Source organism: Martes martes, assembly GCF_963455335.1.
Source record: "Martes martes genome assembly, chromosome: 8".
NCBI lineage: Eukaryota > Metazoa > Chordata > Mammalia > Carnivora > Mustelidae > Martes > Martes martes.
The window spans coordinates 141,501,337-141,509,091 of NC_137895.1; the positions used below are offsets into that span (position 1 = coordinate 141,501,337).

A 7,755-nucleotide genomic window follows, 5' to 3' on the forward strand; every position below is an offset into this window, starting at 1 on the left:
CACCTCTGAAGGATCGTGTATGGTAACTGACTAAGATGTGTGCGAAAGCACACGGCGTAAGAGGACGTAATATGATGATCGTTAATTTTTTTTTTTTTTAAGATTTTATTTATTTATTTGTCAGAGAGAGACAGAGAGAGAGTGTGCGCACAGGCAGACAGAGTGGCAGAGCGAGAAGCAGGCTCCCCACGGAGCAAGGAGCCCCACGTGGGACTCGATCCCAGGACGCTGGAATCATGACCTGAGCCGAAGGCAGACGCTCAACCAACTGAGCCACCCAGGCGTCCCAGATGATCGTTAATTTTTATATGAAAACTTCTTCGGGTCAGCACAAGGTAATGACCTGAGCATTGCCATAAGGTATAGTAAATGCCAGGTTTCTTATCAGAGAGTCTCACTTCCCCCATGTAACGAAATCATCCCTCAGAGACTGGGGTCATGCAGAATTTGAGTGATTTGCTGCTTGCAAGGGACGAGCGCTAGCCCATGAATGGGAGAGACCCACGAACCAGCCTCTCCTCTAATGCGTCTGTGGGTCTGACATGGGAGAGGGGCCGTGGGAACACCATTCCACGCGCCAGGAGCTGCCCAGCTGCCCAGCGGGTCTGCGTGCCCGAGCGTTGCGGGCTCAGAGCTGCACTCCTGTGCGGAAGTACCTCGCATCCCACACCACCCGTGTGTTGAGAATCTAATCCTACCCTTCCCACCTGCACTTGCCTGGGTGAGCATGGCTTCCTGGGCAGCAGGCGTGTGGCCCAGGCCACTCGTCCGTGGACAGGCTGCCGGTGTCTTGGAGCCTCTCCTCACTGCCACCCACAGGGAGGGCAGCTCACCAATTCCTGAGCTGATTCCGACCATGTCTGGAGATGTCTGGTTACCAGGGCTCCCAGAGGGTGAGCCTTGGGGCGGCTGTAAGCCTTGGCTGTGGGGGATGACCCTCGAGGGTGCCCTGCGGGGCTTCCTGGCGACTTCAGCCAGCCTTGTTCTCCAGGCTCTGTTTTGTGGACGGGTCTCCTCCGTTGCACTTTCCTGTTGCTGTAATTCTGACGTGGGCAGGACGTCTTGTAGCAGCATCTGGGCCAGGGAAGTGTGACCAGGCTTCTTGCCTGAAAGGAGACTTTGTGTGGGGATTGGTCACTTGGCCATTGGTAGCTGTCCGGTACCAAAGCGTTAGGACCCCTCCAGCGTGTCTGTGGTCACATTCCTGGGACCCCAGAAGCTGTTGTGGCCCATGCGTCTGGCCTGGACCTGTGCTGCTTTGGGCTGTTGCCTAGGTGTCCCCTGGATCCACCCAGTTTCCCAAAGAGATCACCCCTTGGAGAGCAGGGAGTGTGTCTCGGCCTTCCGCCATTCCTCGCAGCACCTGCAGCGCCCCGAGCGTTCCAGAATGGTTGGAACGGGCAGACGGAAGGCTGCGGTGTGGGCCGTGACGGGGGGAATCTGGCCCCGTGCTGCTCCCGTTGTCCCACTGAGCCCTACCGCAGGGAAGGGAGCCACATGGGGCCTCGCTTGTGAACAGCCAAGGTGGGTGCCTCGGCCAGAGCGACAAGGGACGCGAAGGTCTTGGGTTTTGAGGCTGCAGGCCCAGATCCCAAGTAGCCTCCAGCCAGCCAGCCAGCTGCGGACCGGCTTGCTCCATGTTGAAGTGCTGACGAGCTGCGCGGCCCCCGGAGCAGGCAGGAAGGTGCTTCCTTTCGTCGCAGGTACACACGAGCCACAGGCAAGCTCTGCCCATCGGTATGGCTCCCCATGCTTAGGCCCTGGTTTCTCCACCACAGCCTGACCCACAACTGCCCATCCCACAGCCTTCCAGGCCTCAATCTCCCAACCCATAACCTGGCCCATGGTCTCCTGGCCCACAGTCTCCTGACCACGGTCTCCTGGCATGAACCGATGGTGCCTCAAGTGCTGGCCCAGGGGACGTCAGCTGAGTCCGCACAGGAGGTCTGTGTGTGTGTCTTTCAGTTGTTGGCGGGGTCGGCTGTAAAGGGAAGTCGCTGAAGGATGAAGAGATGAAGGGTTTACCTCTAACGTGACGCCAAAACTCAAGGTGAATTTTACTCTAATGACATTACTTGGTGCCCCAGTCCACTGGGGCTGCTGTAACAAGGGACCACACACAGGGAGTCTTCTAAAGAACAGACGTTTACTTCCAGCACTCCGGAGGCCAGAGGTCGGGATCAGGGCACTGTTCTGGCGAGGATCTTTTTTGTGGTTCCTGGGAGTCGCCTTCTTGCCGTGAGAGGGGCGTGGGAGCTCCCTGGGGTTGAGAACACCATCCCGTCACATGGGCTCTACCTCCTCGAACCATCATTTTGGGGATTGGGTCTTCACATGAATTCCGGGGGACACATTCAGTAGCTAGCAAGTGGGGTGTGTTAATATAACGGCTACATTCGCACAGCGTCTGCCAGCTCAGGTCTGTGAGTCTTGCCGGATCTGAAGTGTAGCAGCCGGACGGATGTCCACTTAAGCTTGGCCGGGGTGTGGATCTGTCGGGGCTGCGCCCTCATTCCACACAGGGCGGTGATAGCATTCAAACCCCCTCCAGAGAGGCCGTGTAACACACCCTTCAGAGCTGCGCGGTGGGTTAAGACCGTGGGCTCTGCTTCTGAGGCCTGTCCCCACCCTACACGGTCTTGGGTGAGGCACTCAACTCCACTAAGCTTTAGTTTCTTCGCTTATAAATTGGGGCAAGAATCATGCCTGCGGAGAGGACTGGTGTGAGGCTCTGTTGGTAAGTGTAAAGCATCTGTCGGGAGTGCTTGGTGCATGGTAGGCACGCAGGAAAACTGTCAGTGTTACCTGTGTGCTGTTGGTGCTTGCTTAGGATCATAGTCTGAGTTTTTATTTGAGTAAATTCCTATTTAGCCTTACGTAACTAATAGCCACACAGGGTGCCTCTTATATGCCGGGTGACTTACTTCTTACCATAGCTCCGTGAGGTGGACGTGATCGTCTCATTTTGCAGATAAGAATGTTGCTTTTGGAGAGGTCAACTGGTCTGTTTCCTGGCACCAGCTGCTGAGTGGCACAGTTGGAAATGGACTCCAAAGCCACTTTCCTTGTTGCGCTGCCTTTGAGGAGTAACTTTGCTCCTGACCTCTTTAGGGCTACTACTTTATTTGGTATTCCATGGAGATGGATGAGCGAAGGCACTTCGGGTCATGTGCTGTGAACAATCCCATGACACTGGTGTTGACTCAAGCACAGACTATGTGTGTGCATGGGTGGGGTCTCTTCTGGGAACGAAGGGCAGGCAGGGCCGTGCTGCCTGTGGTGGAGAAGACACACCCTTGCTCCTGCTGGCCACCGTCAATAGGGATGTTTCCGTCTTTAAGGCACGGTACGAGCCTCATTCTGTTACAGGAACTCACTGTTGAAACTGTCTCCGTTTTACAGTTTCCTAAAGGATCTTCAGTTTTGATGAAATCTTATACCTCTTTTCTAAAAAAAATAAAAGGTGATAACCAAAGGTTTGTAATCTGTGCACTTTGGCTTGCATGACTAATTTCCAAGTGATTCTAAATTAGGTGCAGGCAGAATTTCTTAAGTTTGACATTCTGGGATGCCTAGGGGGCTCAGCCGGTGACGTGTCTGCCTTTAGCTCAGGTCATGATCTCAGGGTCCCGGGATCGAGCCCCACATCGGGCTCCCTGTTCATTGGGGAGCCTGCTTCCCCCTCTCCCTCTGCCCCCCACCAGCTGTTCTCTGTCTCTCTCTCAAATAAACGAAACGTTTAAAAAAAATACTGACATTCTGTGTGACACCCAAAAAGACCAAGATAAGCACCGACACGTTCCTGTGGCAACACCTGAATTCTTGGTGCTCAGGGTCAGACCGCCCACCACCCCGCTGAGTAAAACCAGCAAGAGTACCCATTTCGATGATAAAATGTCGCTGTCACAAGCTCAGTTACTGACTGTGAAGTTCTGCGTGACAAAGGCGTATCCTAGCCCTGCCACCGGCTCTCGGAGTAGCAACCAGCCAAGGGCCTTCCCCACTGCTTGTTCCGCACAGAAGCTCCCTGGCCTCTCAGGAGGTACTGGTCTGCGTCGTCTGAGTGGCCTGGTGGCCCCAAGCAGGGTGCCCGTCGCAGCACCGTGCTCTCTGTCTTGCACGGTGCAGGCCCATCGTCAGTCCGGACGGCCGCCTGGGCCACCTGCCTACTGCTGTGCCGCAACAGCGAGTTTGACAGTCGCGCGTTTCTCCTTCGGCTCCTCGGCCAGCCGTAGCCACACACACAGGCTGCAGGAGGAAGGGCAGGAAACGGTTATTTGCAAACGGTGCTAACTGCCCCCATGCCGGCCTTTCGAGGGGTCACTCGTGAGGACAGGCTCAGTCCACAATTCAGGTATTTAGAAACGTGAACTCCAATCAGGATTCACGGTGGAGCTAGAAAATTTGAATTTATAACCAAACCAATGTGGGGCAGGCAATAACCCTTTTCTGCCATCCGCCCCCAGCTCACAACCGCGAGGGCTAATACAGGCACAGACGTTCTCCAAACCATCTACTCATGCAAAACTGCACGCCTGCCGCAGCACGTCTGGGAACTGACAGGTGGGTGTTCTGAGCTCTCCGGCCACTGTGAGAGGACGCGAGTGGGTAGCTCCCGGCTGCTTCCTCCCTCCTTACCCTCTGCTCCCGTCCACACGCGTCCTCAGAGCTCACTTTCCATCGGGATTAATTCACATAAGGTTCTAGTCTTATTTTAATGAGTTATGCTCGTTTGCAGAATCTCTGCGGCAGAGTGCTGTGTCAGTATTCCGAAAACGTGCATTGAAACACTCAGAAAGGAAAAGAAGTAGTATGAGCACGTGAAGGGTGGAGAGCGTGCAGCCATAGCGAACGTGAAAAACTTCCAGCAGGAGGGCCAGAGGCAGGAGGACAGCCTGTGGGGACTGGGCACTCCAGGCCGTGCTCTGTGTCCCAGCGAACTTGGCCTCACCCATGGGCGTTTTCCTGTCTTCAGCCTGGCCCACCTCTCTGTCTTTCCCCTTTTCATGGGCCCACTCTACACTGGCTAGTATAAGCAACTGTGGTCTAGCCCATTTTATTTTAAAAATGAAATGAGGGGCGCCTGGGTGGCTCAGGGGGTTAAAGCCTCTGCCTTCGGCTCAGGTCATGATCCTGGTGTCCTGGGATCGAGCCCCGCATCGGGCTCTCTGCTCAGCAGGGAGCCTGCTTACCCTTCTCTCTCCGTCTGCCTCTCTGCCTACTTGTGGTCTCTGTCAAATAAATAAATAAAATCTTAAAAAAAAAATTCCTGCTTTAAAAAAAAAGAAAAAAAAGAAATGAAAAGCTATAGAAGTTGAAAAAAAGCAGCCCCTGGCTGCTAACTCGGGTCCTAATCCAGGCTCGCTTATCGTTGGGAGATACCGGCATTTCCAGGCTGACCCGTGACTCACACACACGAACACATTTTTAAATGCAGAAGGTCCATTTCTTGCCCCCAGGGAATTGGTGACCCAGGTCCGTTTTACATCACAAACACTGAAAGGTACCTAGACTGTTTAGACATTCTTTGAATTGATCTGAAGAGTACTTGGAAGACATATCCGGGGGAGGCCGATACCCAGATGCACTTGGCATTGGCTTCTGGACCACTCCGGCTTTGATGTTCTAGCCTGGTGGCAGAGGGTTGACATACAGCCCAGGGCCCACCCCAGGGGAAGAAACAGAGCACTGGCCCCACAGAGCTGGGCCCAAGGGGTACACGCTCGGCACTAAGCAGGTGGGTGAGGGAACCCCGAGGAGCTGTGGCCGAGCCTGGGCCTCATGATGATTGCAGGGGGCCTGGCGAGGCCCTGCTCGCCGAAGGAACTGATCTTCACGCCAGGCTTCAAAGAATCCCTACAGATCATTTTCCCTGGGAAATGGGCAGCACACTGTAAAATACTAAATCCCAAAGAAAACAGGGTGTTAGAGCAAGACCCAGCAGAAACAACAGAGCAGAAACTGAGCCACGGAGAGTTCCAGCCCTGGAACTACTGGACACGGAGTACAACAGAGTATGGTTTCTTACGTGGAAGGAGGTAACACAGACTTGAATATGCGTAGCAAAAGGGAGGAAGAAAGGAAGTACGATCGGGGAGACGACAAAATTCCAACTAAGTTTCTGATGTGAAAGAAAAAAGTAATCGTTGAAAATGGAAACGGAATAAGCAGATTTCACACAGAACAGACACGACGCCGGAAAGGAACGGCTGCGTAGACGAGAGGAATCATCCAGAATAGCAGGGGCGCAGGAAGAGATTTGTTAAGTTTCCTGTTTGGGTAGGAAATAGCACACTCTGAGGGTCTGGATGGATGGAGCTTTTAACAGAGACCGTGAGCATGACCGCGGCCGCTTCAAAGAACCAGCGAAGGACAGCGGAGGGCCCGTTGACGAAACTGGGAACGTCACAGCTTCGGTCAGTGAGAGGGAGGCGCTGGGACCAGAGCCGTTGCGGTGTAGGGGCACAGCCGTGGGGTGCTGGGAGGGACGGCGAGGGACGCAGGCGCCCAGCATCTCTCCTCCCACTTCCCCCAGGGCCTCCCCTTGACCTAACGGCAACAGGGATCCTGGTGATCCCGTCCATAGGGCTCCCTGCCTGGGCTCGCAGCAGGTGTGTCACGGGGTGGGGGGCAGCTGGAAACACACGGGTTAGGAGGTGTGAGGCAGACACACAGAGAAGCCCAGCAGGACGGGGAAGAGCAAACCCTGGTCTGATTCAAGAGTTCCAGGAAGGAGCAAGGGAAGGAGGCAACACGTGAAGGTATCTCAACTAAGATTTTCTCAGAGTCATCAGACGGCAACGCACAGATTAAAGAATAGTAGAAGTACCGAGAGATTAATAAAAAAAATCATAGACAAATTGCAGAACACTACAGACAAGAACAATAGATTAAAAGCAACGAAGAGGGAAAACCTGACAGCTTTGAACAGAGAGAGACGACATGAGGTAGAAGAATGGACAAGATTCCTCCCTTCTTTAAGTGAAAAGGTCTGGATTTAGAATGAGATAGTTAACTAGGTCCTTGTCATTGTGGACAACTTACCTCTAGACTCTATGAAAATGAGAGAGAACATGAATAAAAAACTCTTTTATACTTAAAAAAAAAAAAGAATGAGATAGTTAAGAGCTATATTCAGTCTATCACTGAAATAGAATCACTTTCCCCAAAGGTTTACCAGCTGCTACGATCTGGATGTTTGTGACGGCCACCAACTCCCCGAACTCTTGTGTTGGAACCTAACCCCCCAGGTGATGGCGTCAGGAGATGGAGACTTTGGGGGGTGATGAGGCCAGGAAATGCGGCCCATGGGATGGGATCAGTGCCCAAAGGAGCCCCCTCGCCGCTTCCCCACACGAGGACACAGGACAAGACGCTGTGTGTGGAGCAGGAAGTGGGCTCTCACCAGACACCGAGTCCGCTGCGGCAGTGATGTCAGACATCCAGCCTCCAGAGAGGTCAGGAAGAAAGGTCTCAGCTTTGGGAGCCGCTCCGTCCGTGCTGTTCCTTTACAGCAGCCGTCACAGAACAGGACACCAAGCCTGCAAGGTAGAACAACCCCGGTCACCCATCTATCCCAACCCAAAGACTCACGGATCTGGTTCTTCAGCTCTGGTCTGAAACATGATTGCCTTATTAGCAACAATGAGCTTCACGTCGCTCCCTTCTCTTCCTTTCCTTTGTAGACAAGTTATTTAACCTCCCTGGCCTCCTGACCTTCATCTGTAGCATGCAAACGGTAACGCCGATTCGGAT

At 53.6% G+C, this 7,755-nt stretch overlaps 1 long non-coding RNA gene across 1 annotated transcript; it reads left to right on the plus strand.

Annotated features, from left to right (window-relative positions):
- Positions 1 to 4,021: 4,021 nt before the first annotated feature.
- On the plus strand, positions 4,022 to 7,092 carry LOC308347594. The gene is made up of 3 exons (XR_013967260.1): positions 4,022 to 4,354; positions 4,467 to 4,563; positions 4,739 to 7,092. It is a non-coding gene; the product is annotated as an uncharacterized lncRNA (long non-coding RNA).
- The last annotated feature ends 663 nt before the right edge of the window (positions 7,093 to 7,755 follow it).